Source organism: Lissotriton helveticus, chromosome 2_1 (genome assembly GCF_964261635.1).
Source record: "Lissotriton helveticus chromosome 2_1, aLisHel1.1, whole genome shotgun sequence".
In the NCBI taxonomy this organism is placed as follows: domain Eukaryota; kingdom Metazoa; phylum Chordata; class Amphibia; order Caudata; family Salamandridae; genus Lissotriton; species Lissotriton helveticus.
The window spans coordinates 1,105,282,835-1,105,295,215 of record NC_136059.1 but is presented as its reverse complement, the minus strand read 5'-3'; the positions used below and the strand labels follow the sequence as shown (position 1 = coordinate 1,105,295,215).

The window sequence follows — 12,381 nt, the reverse complement described above, 5'->3', positions numbered from 1 at the left end:
TTTTTCCTGGCTTTTCATTGATTCCTGTGCGGACCAATTACTTTTCTGCCAGTTCTATTTTGTTGTTGTTGTTGTTGCAGTTTTATGTAGCACAAACTCGACCCAAAGGTATTATAGCGCTTTACATGAGCAACCGCCAGTTACTTTACATAAAGTAATCCACTCTCTCATTAATACATGAATTTTTTAGGCACAGAGAGATTAAGTGATTTGCCCAGAATTCAGTGCAAACTGTTTGCCTGGTTCCCCAAGTTTCTTCACAACCACACATGGTTCCGCTTGATTTATATTCTCTACTTAATACATTCACAGAAATTCCTAAGACTTTGGTGAGGGTGCAAATATGCGCTGTCGATAGGCATGGCCTGTTAAAGTTTCACTGCGAGCCGTACGATGCATTACTTGTCATCGACTACAGACGTCACAGTCTCGTGAGCTGCACTCTAGCCCATTTGTTTTCACTTTCCCAACTAGTGCTGATTGCAACTACCTATTGCGTCATCACAGATAGGCATAGCCATAGTTTTCAAATAAACCTGACCTCATGTGGGCAGTTACGAGCATGCGCAAGCCAATGCTTTGCACTCTTGGGCCTAGGTAATTGAAAAGTCGTTTCATGTGACAGAAGCTAGCCACGGCCCATGGAGAGAGTTGCTCTGTGTGCATGGGGACTTAGCTTACAACCACTGAAAGAGTCATCAGGTAATGCTAATTTGCAGCTCCTCTGTGTGAACACAGGGCACTGCCACCTAGGGACAGTAAAGAGAACATACAGAGACTTATGTCATCATGGCCAGCTGTAACTTTTCATACCTGTCATTACTCTTCACCTGAAGGGGGTACATTTTCTAAATAAAATTCGCTCATCTTACAGCAACATGCTTCTTTAGGGTTTGGGAGGGTCACTCTCTTCCATCCCGTATCGCCCTCTTAAAATTATGATCCTTCATCTACTCACAGAGAACCACCCCATTAAATATCGGCCAATATTTTGAGAGGTATGCTCCAAGACGTGACAGTGGGATCCCCTGAGGCCACAAGTGTTCTAATGGCTCTTCATGTAGCCCCTAACCCCACATAACGCTTGTGGAGTTGAAACTTTTGTCAGATTTAACGTTTTCTTATATTGCGTTTTTATGAAGAGCTGTAGGCCTCAGTAACATTTTAGAATGTTTGGTAAACAAAGATATATTTACTGTTGATAATCATTGAAATCCAAGAAAGCTTCAGATCATATAAAGCATCTCCTCAACAGGCTGTTAAGCCAACACGCGCTTTATGGTACTGTGACTCACTTTCACTTGTGTGCATGTCACTCCACCAGCTCGTTAGAACTGTAAAGACCTAAAATATGGTTTTGCCTGGTGTTGTGTTCTGCCCACCAGGCTCTTCTTAAATATCCTAAATTCATGTTGTGCCCAGACTCAGGTTAGGGAACATCCTTCTTCTTTTCTATGCGTCCTTTACACTCCAAACCAAAACACATGGGTGAAATACGTTGTCATTTACAATGCCAATAACTCTAACTCTTGCAAATGCAAGATCCATTGCATTGCAAATGCTTGTTTTAAATGCTATATTAAGAGGAGATAAGACACACTGTAATAGAAATTGAAATATCTTAACAGTGAACACCATTAATAAGCATTAAATGTAATACTAAACAATAACATGATATTAAACATATTTTATGGACAAAATAGTCACAATATGAAAAATTAACCCCAACAGAATAGGGGAAAAAGTTTCCAAGTCTCAATAAATATTTGAATTCTCTTCTTTTTTTCTCTCGGGTCCTCAGTTTTTAGTTTGTCTTAGAATGCCCTTTCCTTTTTGTTTTTCTGCATTTTTATTGTTACATCTTTTATTAAAGAACATTTTGTATTTGAGACTCTGTACCCCAAACCACACTAAGAACAAGAATCATTCTAGCCTCACCCACTGTAGAACAAAAAAGAATATTGCCTCTCTACTGTGCAGGCTCTGGCTTCCCAACCCGAAAGGAAATCATTCCTGCATGGTATGTGATATGGAGAGGATTTCCTGGAGTTAAACACATCTACAGATATTGCATTATCTAATTGATGGTAGAAATAAAGCATGTACTCAGAGAGTTGAGCACAGAATAGCACCAACGTCATTACTGGCCGATCCACAGAATAATCACAGCGGCTCACATATCACAGTGGATTGCTAATATATTTATTATTTGAAATTGTATATTGTACTGCATGTCCGCCACCCTGTCCATGCAGAGAGCAGCAATAGCAAGCAAACAGATAGCATAGACACAAATAAATGTGTTCATAGGCTTATTTTCCAGTGCTACGTATGTAGGGTTACCAGCTGACCTACACAAAGTGGAGTTTTCTGCTCTCCTCGAAATTCGCCGAGCACCGTGTGCAGAAAACTCAGTAAACCGCAAAGTCCTACATTTGTTCATGTTTTAAGATCCTGCAAATGCCCGAAAATTAGACTTAAGTAAAACTTTATTTAAATCCTCTGTTTTCATTTTAAACATGGCTTTGCTGTCTTTGTCTACTTTGACTATTAGTCATGTATCTTAAATGCAGCTCCAAAACACATTTTAAAGAACGTTCTTCTTATATATGCTGATTTAAGTATATATAGAGAAGAGTAAAAAACAGCCTTAGCTGTTTTTCCTAATTTTGGTAACCGCTCAGGCCATTAAAAGCTGGGCATGCTGGTAAAGAAACGGCCAGGTGCCAACCCCAAAATGGAAGGACTTCAATTTGACATTTTTAATTGCTCACCTGAATGGAGTTAGTTCTTTTTGAAAGCCGATCACAAAAGCCTGATTTCCAAAGGTTTTCTGAATTGGAGATAGTTGCATTCAGCTCAAAGCAGAGGTTATTTCTAAGACTTACGGGCACATGCATCAACGTTTCAAATTGCGATTCCTTATTTGCGATTTTTAAGGAATCGCAAATAAGGAATCACAATTTGGAATGCATCATTTTTTTCGCAAATATTTAGCGATTCTGTAAAAATCGCAATTTCTACCGAATCGCATGATTTGTGCGAATTCTTATTTGCGAATTCGCAAATTGCGAAAGTGCACACATGCTGAATCCCAATGAGATTACATCCTGGAAGGCAGGAGAGTAATTGCACACAGCTGCTCCCAGGTTTGAAGTGGAGGTTTGGCAGTTGGAAGTTGGGGCTCTGCCTGGAGGACCTGCAGCAGTGTGTGTGTCTGCAGTTTTTTGAGAAATGGCTAGTGAAAATGCTGAAGCAGAAATCCAAGCCAGGAAAAGAAAAATTTAATTCAGTGACCAGGACCTGGAAATACTTATTGAGGAGGTCACTGTGAGGCAGGACCAACTTTTTGGTAAACAATCTCTGAAGGTGCCTGAAGCAGTGAAAAGGAATCTCTGGCTTGCTATCCAAGCAAAGGTGAATGCTGTGGGTGTTGCACATCGTGATATAAACAACTTACAGAAACGCTGGTATGACCTGCGCAGTCATGCCAAGGAAAGAATAGCAACCAGGATGAAGTTTGCCAAAAGGACTGGTGGAGGAACCCCCAGGGATAAGCCTGATACCCCCCTTGAAGACGTGGTGGAAGAAACACTTTTAACTGAAGCTGTTGTTGGAGTAATTGACATCGATACCTCAGAGCTTGTGGGACCTTCTGAAGGTAAGATTATTTCAAAATGTTTTTTAAAATGTACAAAGTGATGGAAAGAGGCCTTAAAATGATCTTGTTGCTGCTTAATTTGCAATCCTCTTCTGTAGTAGTTGTTTTACATTTTAATACTCTGTAAATTAACCATTTTAAGTCACAAAGCAGTGCATCATGGGAGTTGTAAACTTTTTTAAAAATGGTATATGCAAATGATAAGCAAAGTGAAGAAAAAAGAATGATAGTATTATAGGAGACCAAAGTAGCCATGCAACAAGTGTTTTTTTTATTTGAAAAGCAATTTTTTACAAAAAAAAGTGCAAATTTCAAAGTAACACACTGTTTGCACTATTTCAATCATAGATACACAACAAGAAGTTAATGAAAATGAATTGACAGAATTTAATACTCAAGATGGACAAGACACAGATGAGTCAAATGCTGCAACTTCATCATCCTTAATTTTGGAAAGAAGGCAAAGACACAGAGTGCGCCCAACTGCAGCAGTCTGATAGTGATGAAAGTCAAAATGTTAATGTCCCAGAACTGCAGACTTTTGAAACATTAGCAACATCTAACCCAATGCAGAGCAGGCGTAATAGACTTCATCAGTTTTATAGGCGCAGATCACATGCGTCACAAAGTGGAAGAGCTGTAGAGGGGAGCAGCACCGGCAGTGTTGTTGAGGATAAAATTCTGAAAATTCAGCGCCTACAAGGCAAAGATATTAGAGTCATGAAGGGAAAACTTGGTCACATTGGCAAAGAGATTAGTGCAATGCACAACAGTATTAAACACATGACAAATGTAATTGATAAAGGGCATAGAACAACATCAGATAAGCTACACCGCATCGCAACATCTTTGGAGACACTGTGCACAGTAATACAGACACAGCAAGGGAGAAGTGCTAAGAGGCATCTTAGAGCAACAACCTGCATGCAGAGTCACACCAGGGGAATGTCTCACCTTTCAAACACTACTGCTCAACTCTGCATGCAGACAGTTGCCATGCAACTGGAAATGAAACAAATTTGTGGAGAGTTTGCCAGGGGAATGGGGACTCTCCATAATCTTGTAGAAAGAATACAAAGTGATGCTGCACCTGCAAACCAGCCACAAATTGAGGGTAATGATGTTGGCAGAAATGTCAGTGGCATACTTGACCCAGTGTTACCTGCGGCACGGCGTAGCAACAGGAAAACATACATTTCAAGCTACATGCCCATGGGTGATATGATAAGTACAGGCAAAGCATTAGGGGTGCGTGGGCGTAACAAATAGTATGGTACCTTTGAAGGTACATTTTTGTCAAAAAGATGACCATCTGATTTAAAAAGCATTGATTTCTGTTTTAAATAAAAGGCGAAATAATTTACTGTTTGATCTAAAAACATTAACATTTTAAGTGAAAACTGCATATACTTTAAATTCTGTGCAATAAACAGTTTAAAGTCAAGTAACTGAATGTCTTGTGTGGTTCTTACCTTTTTTAAAAGTAATGTTGTGTTATCTCTGCCCTTCTCCTTCTACCCTCTGCTGCTTCCGGTCCATGTAATCTTGCATGGGGTTGATGAGGCTGATTATCAATTTGAGGTAGTACATCATCCAAATCCAATTCTATGCCTCTCCTAGTGGCTAAGTTGTGCAACATTGCACACGCAGCTACTATTTTACAGCAAATTACAGGACGATATTGTAAAGCTCCACCAGATTTATGTAGTATTCGAAACCGAGATTTCAACACACCAAAGGTTCTCTCTATCACATTGCGGGTTGATATGTGAGCATGGTTGTACTGCTGCTCTTTTCTGGTTGCTGGATTGAGATAGGGTGTTAATATGTATGACCTCACTGCATAGGCACTGTCACCTAAGCAGTAATAACAGATACAATGCATGAGTAACATGTGTCTAGAAGTCACAGGGATATTTAAAAATTAAGAAATTTATAATTTCCAAGCAAATATCCATCTCCAAAATCACCAGCAAGCAGTCGTGTGTGGATGGCACTGTGTCTAAAAATATAGGAGTCATGGGCACTTCCTGGGTAACTTGCCACTAAGTCTGTAATGATAGTTTTTGAATTGCAAATTGCTTGTATGTTGAGAGAATGGTAACATTTCCTGTTGCGGAAAATGTACTCATTTTCAGAAGGTGGGCAAATGGGAACATGTGTGCCATCTACACAGCCAATGACATGAGGAAAATGTGCCATGTTGTAGAAATCTAACTTGGTTTTTAGCAAATCCTGTTGTGTACTTGGAAATTTAATGTGATGCCTTATCCTTTGCAACATGGCATTCAGAAATGCATTAAAAAATCTTGAAAGGGAACTCTGGGAGACACCACCAGCAATGGCTATCACACCCTGAAATGACCCAGAGGCAAGGAGGCGTAGTGAACACAATACCTCAACATGGGTTGGTATGGCTTGTGTCCTGCGTGTTTGTCTCTGCACGATTGGGTCCAATTCTTCAATTAAATCTAAAATCAAATGAGCATTGAGCCTATACTTATCATAGATTTCTGCTTGTGTCTGCCCTAGTAAGGTAATGCGCACTCTGAAAATTCTCTCTTGAATAATCCTTCTCCTCCATCCTGCTGCAGCTCTCAACCTCTGCCTACGTGCCAAAAAAAAAAGTGCTGCCATTGTGAAAAAAAGTTTGATGCTTTCTGGGGCACCTTTTATGCACTCCTGAGTGATTTCACCTGCATTGTGCAATTTTTAGGATATTACCACCAGGTTTGACTTCTTCTAATTTTAAGAATTCCTATTTTTCATGCATTCAATTTTTTCGCAAAAAAATTCGAATCGCAAAGCATTTTGCGATTCCTAAAATAGCGAAAATACACTTCAAAGATGATGCATCCCAAAGCAATAAATTGCATTCGCAAACGGCCGAATTTTGCGATTCGCACCGTTTGCGAATGCAATTCACTTTGATGCATGTGGGCATTAGAATCTTAGGGCCAGATGTAGGTAGCCAAATACCGGTCGGTAACGGCCGATTTCGGCCGTTACCGACCGGTATTTGGCTTTTGAGATGTAGGTGGGTCGTTATTTACAGAATCGGTATATTTGCCGAATCGATATATTTACCACTTCGGTATTTTACCGTATCGGTAAATATACCGATTCTGTAAATCCATATGTAGGTGGCACAGTTTGCAGTGCCACAGGCCCTTAGGAATTCTTATTTTACCACCCAATCCTATTGGGTGGTAAAATACCGAATTCCAGTGTACATGCACATCTGTGCATGTACACCTATGCCATGTGACACACAGACATGCCCTTAGGGCATGTATGTGTGCCACATGGCACACAAGCCTGCAATTGGGGTGCTACAGGGTGTCAAAGTGACACCCCGTTCCCCCTGCCAGGATTCGGTATTTACCGATTCTGTAAATACCGAATCTGTATTTCCCATTGATTCCTATGGGCTTCAAGGCCCATAGGAATTAATGTGAAATACTGATTCTTACTGAATCGGTAATTGAAAAATAAGAATTACCTACATATGCCTCCTTCCTATTTACCTACTCTTAAATACTGAGTCGGTAAATAGGAATTACCTACATCTGGCCCTTGACTCCCAAGGATTTTACACCATGAGTTTATCTGAAGTGTGTTGTCTCAGTAAGCCACATAGTACATAATCTCTGAGGTGTGACACAAGGGGCAGAGCAGGTTGCTCTGGAGTGCAGGGATCACAGCTCGTTCACCGGCGGCAGCTCAGGTCAGCATCATGGGATTCTGGGCAATAGCTCACTTAATCTCCACAATGGCCCCAGCACCTTGAAACCTTAAGGGACGATATGTTTGCGCTTTACAAATATGGATCATTATTATTTTCTGCTATTTCTCTGCTATTTCCAAGCAGCCAGCAAAATGGTACGCAATCTCTGCTATTAAGCCAGTAACTTGTTGAATATATGAGACATCACTGTTTATCAGGCTACAGGCTAAATAGCAGGGATTCAGTTCTAATTTACTAGCAACCAGATACACAGGGCCTTGCTACGAGTATGACAGTCCATAGGACTGTCATTCTCACGGTGGCGGTCCAACCATTGTCTGCCCGCAGAATTATATTTGCGGTGGTTGAACCACCACAGGACCGCTGCCTCTGATGGGACCCAGGATCCCGCAGTGTTATTTGAGTGGTCAGAGGAAAGAATATGCTGGTGGTGCCACGGCGGCACAGCCGAGCATATGCTGAGTTGCCTTTCCACCACCCTTTTCATGGAATTGAGCCTGCCATGACAAGGGTGGCAGTGAGGCAACTAAGGGGATCCTAACAGGGCCCTATAAAGCCTCTGGGCCAGGAGGTATATGCATGAGGGTACAGGTTGTGCCCCCTTGGAATTGCAACCCTATTCCTGCACGGTATGGCAAGCATGACATGGTGCATTCCACACCATGTAGGAAATGTCCAGCAGTGTCCGTCTTAATGCTTGCCTATGAGTCTTGCACAGACGCTGCCATGACACCGCAACAGTACCACCCACCCACTATAGTTTACAGTTGTAATCCAGCGGGCAGCTGTCGTAGCAGCAGTGGAAGGCAGAAAGGAGGACTGCCGAACTCATAATAAGGCCCATGGTGTGAAGGAAGTTTTTATTTAGGCAGAAATTTACAAAAAGAGACTCCAAGCCATGACATTGGGATGTATAACAGAATCATGCATGCCTTTACCAAGCATCCTTAACCACGCAATGCCTTTACCACACAATACCTTTACCACACATCCTTTACCATGCATATGTCTTTATCATGCGTGCATTTACAACAAAAATGTAAGTGTATATCAGGTAAGTGAAACCCCTATCTATGTGTGTAAAATGTATATATATATAGGGTGAGAGAAAACCTACTGAAAATAAAGCACTTAAACCATCTTTAAAGTGGTGCACGGCGTCTTCTTTACTGAGGATTTTTGCTTGGAAATATAGCGAGGCTGTCCCATTCCTCGCCGCCAGCGCCAGCCATTGAGCTCCCCCCGCCTGGGACATTTGTTTGAACAAATATATATATATATATATTTATATATATATATAATGTATATATTTTATTTTTTTCGTGATGGGAGGAATTTTGCTTCAATATATAATGGTGAAGAAGCCTGCTGGTCAGGCGAAACGCGTCCTTGTAAGCTGATCCATTAAACAATTTGGAGGCCGATACATAGTGTCGTCGTTCTTTGCAGGCATTGCCGAGCTGAGGAGTTCCCGTCATATATATATATATCGATATATATATATATATATTCACTGAAAAAACCATAGGTTATAGACCATATATAGTTAGGAATTAGCATTTACAAAACCTTGAAAATTCACTGAAAAAACCATGGGTTATAGACCATATATAGTTAGGAATTAGCATTTAGAAAACCTTATTTTACTCACACAAAACCATTGAAATTCCATATATAGTTAGTTGCACTAACTATATATCGCGCACCCGCAATCCACTGCTGATGATGTCACATATTACATCATTCATGACATGGTCAGTGACATCACTGATGACATCACTGATGACATCTCAAATGACATCACTGATGACATCACTGATGACATCTCAAATGACATCACTGATAACATCTCAAATGACATCACTGATGACATCACTGATGACATCTCAAATGACATCACTGATGACATCTCATTTGACATCAATGGTCACATCACTGATGATATCATTCATGTGACAATACAATGCATCTCCTCACACTTTAATATAACCTCTGTTACACCCAGTGTTAAATACAGAATATAATTTTTTAAACCATTGACACACCAATACTAGTTACTACATACGCACTCACTGATTCGTACATCTACACACACATTCACTCATTCACCCATACAATCATTCATACATACAATCACTCATCTTTACAACACTATCATATGCACTCATACACCTATACAGACACTCACACTCTGCCACTCATCCATGGAGTTACTCACACACCTAGTCAGTCCTGTAAAGAATCAATCACATTTCCATTTTCTAATCTATACAGTTAAACATAGAGTACCTTACATTTTCAAACATATACTAACACATACTTACTCTCTTATACAATCATTGATACAAGAACACATTGATCTGCACAGAGTCTCACATCTCCCAGCCTGCCACACACACATTCAGTCTCCCAACAAATACTTGGACAATCAATCAATAACCCATATAGTTACTCATATAGCTACTGATCAACACATGCAGCAGTTTACAGAACAACAGACATAATGATGCACAAATTAAGACAGTTTAGTCACTAACCCATGCATTCAGTGAGACACATTTAATCACTCACTCATACAGTCAGTCACGCACCTACTAAATCCTTCATCCAGACACTTCTACATCTACTCATTCTTCAATATGTAAAACATATTTAAACTTTACAGAAACACACAGTCACTGGATGATGTCATCAGTGATGTCATCAGTGATGTCATTTGAGATGTCATCAGTGATGTCATCAGTGATGTCATTTGAGATGTCATCAGTGATGTCATCAGTGATGTCACTGACCATGTCATGAATGATGTAATATGTGACATCATCAGCAGTGGATTGCGGGTGCGCGATATATAGTTAGTGCAACTAACTATATATGGAATTTCAATGGTTTTGTGTGAGTAAAATAAGGTTTTCTAAATGCTAATTCCTAACTATATATGGTCTATAACCCATGGTTTTTTCAGTGAATTTTCAAGGTTTTGTAAATGCTAATTCCTAACTATATATGGTCTATAACCTATGGTTTTTTCAGTGAATTTCATTGGTTTTTTAAAAGCTAATATCTATAGCTGTAAAATGTATTCTTCTTTAAATCAAAAAATATATTTTATATGTTTATTAATAATTTTTTTTATTATTATGTTTTGGTTCGCTCCCGGTTCGCGAACCGGGTAGCTTCCCGTTAGCTCAATTTGGTGCTGCGACTCGGTACGCGAACCGTTTGCGCAACTGCCGCGTTAGAAATCAACATCGTGACGCGTCGCGGAAGCGCGACGTATCGCGTTGTCGCGTAATGCGTCTTATGACGCGCCGCGTTAGCGCACCCGGAAGTGCTCCGGTATGCGAACCGAGGCGCGAAGCGCAGCTCCCCGGAAGCGATCCGGGGCGCGTCGTATCGCGTTGCCGCGTAATGCGTCTTATGACGCGCCGCGTTAGCGCACCCGGAAGTGCTCCGGAGTGCGAACCGAGGCGCAAAGCGCAGCTCCCCGGAAGCGATCCGGGGCGCGGCGCGCAGCGCGTAACGTAAGCGTAACAGGTCATGTGACTTGTTAATAAAACTTTCCATTGGTTCATTTCACTTTTGGTTTTCTAATGATGTAAGGCTAGGTCATGTGACCTAAAAATAACACTTTTCATTGGTTTAGAACATTTTTTTTTTCCAAAATGATGAAAGCCCCCACCTTTTTTCTCACTCTGACTTTCAACTTTGAGAAAGGAAGACCTATTTTGCTGAGTAGAAAATGGCTTCAGTAGTAGCTGCAGCTGGTGGACCCCCACCACCACCACCACCACCAAGTAAGAGAGGACCACCTCCACAGTTCATTCCCAACACAGAGGAGTAAGAGGATGAAGAACAGGAAGAGGAAGTACAGCCAACACAGTTTTTACGTGAGGAGCCCCGGGTATCTCACCACAAAAATAGTTTTATTTGGCAGTTTTTTTCTTTTCCTGAAGGACAAAAAAAAGTGAATGCTCGCTATGTGACATGCCTCATATGCAAAGAAGATTTATCAAGAGGCACAGATAAGAAGTATAGTTACAGCAACTATACTATGCATCGTCATATGCAGAGGTGGCATCCACTAAATTACAGCAGGCAGAGATTCGTGACCTTCAAGACAACCCCCCCAGCTCCTGAGGCCAGGACATCGGCACAGGTAACTCTGTCGGGGCCAGAGGCACGGGAAACAGTGCCAAACATTCAAGAAAACTTTGTGCACATGAAAATAGTGTGTATCTATTGCGGTAGCCTACTCTCATGTGCCAATATGAGTATTAATTTGATAAACAGAGCATATGAAAACCACAAGTGCTCTAAACGCCCCAAAAAATAAATTTTTTTTGCTCCTGTTGAGCCCTTTGTAATGCCTGTTTTTCGTTGTTTCCCTCCCAAAAAAACCAAAAAAAACATAAAATTGTTCAAAAAATCCAAAAAAAACAAAAAATGTTCAGAAAAATAAAAAAAATATATAAAACAACAAAAACATTAAAAAAAAAGTTCTTTTCAGAACTACCTCCCCTTTATAAAAAAATTGCTACAATGTTTAGCACTCTGGCAACCTCTATTTCTTTTGGTTCGCTTCCCGGTTCGCTCCCCGGTACGCGAACCGGGAGCGAACCAAAAAAAAAAAAAAAAAAAAAAAGAAGAGTAAGTATAAGGGAAGTAAACAGAGAGTAATGTTAAAAGAAAGACAGCTATAGGGAGTAAACCAGAGATACTGTTTAATAGATTTATTTACCGAAGAAAAGATGGAAGAGGGTATAATTGTGAAAAACAAAGTAGATAAGGAAGTGAAAGAAAAAAGGAGAGTAGAAGAATAACAAAGAAGAGTTTCTTAGAGAATATGAGTGAATGTTCAAAATAAGATTAAAACATGTGGAATAACAGAGAGAAAAAACAGAAAGCAGAAAAGAAGAAGTAACAGAAAAAGAATAATTGAAACAGCAAGGAAATCTAAATAACATAGGGG

At 40.3% G+C, this 12,381-nt stretch overlaps 1 protein-coding gene across 2 annotated transcripts in view; it reads left to right on the top strand.

Annotated features, from left to right (window-relative positions):
- The window catches only part of LOC144818458 (bile acid-CoA:amino acid N-acyltransferase-like), a 295,075-nt gene that overhangs the window by 109,554 nt on the left and 173,140 nt on the right, over nt 1-12,381 (top strand). The gene's annotated exons all lie outside the window — the stretch shown is intronic.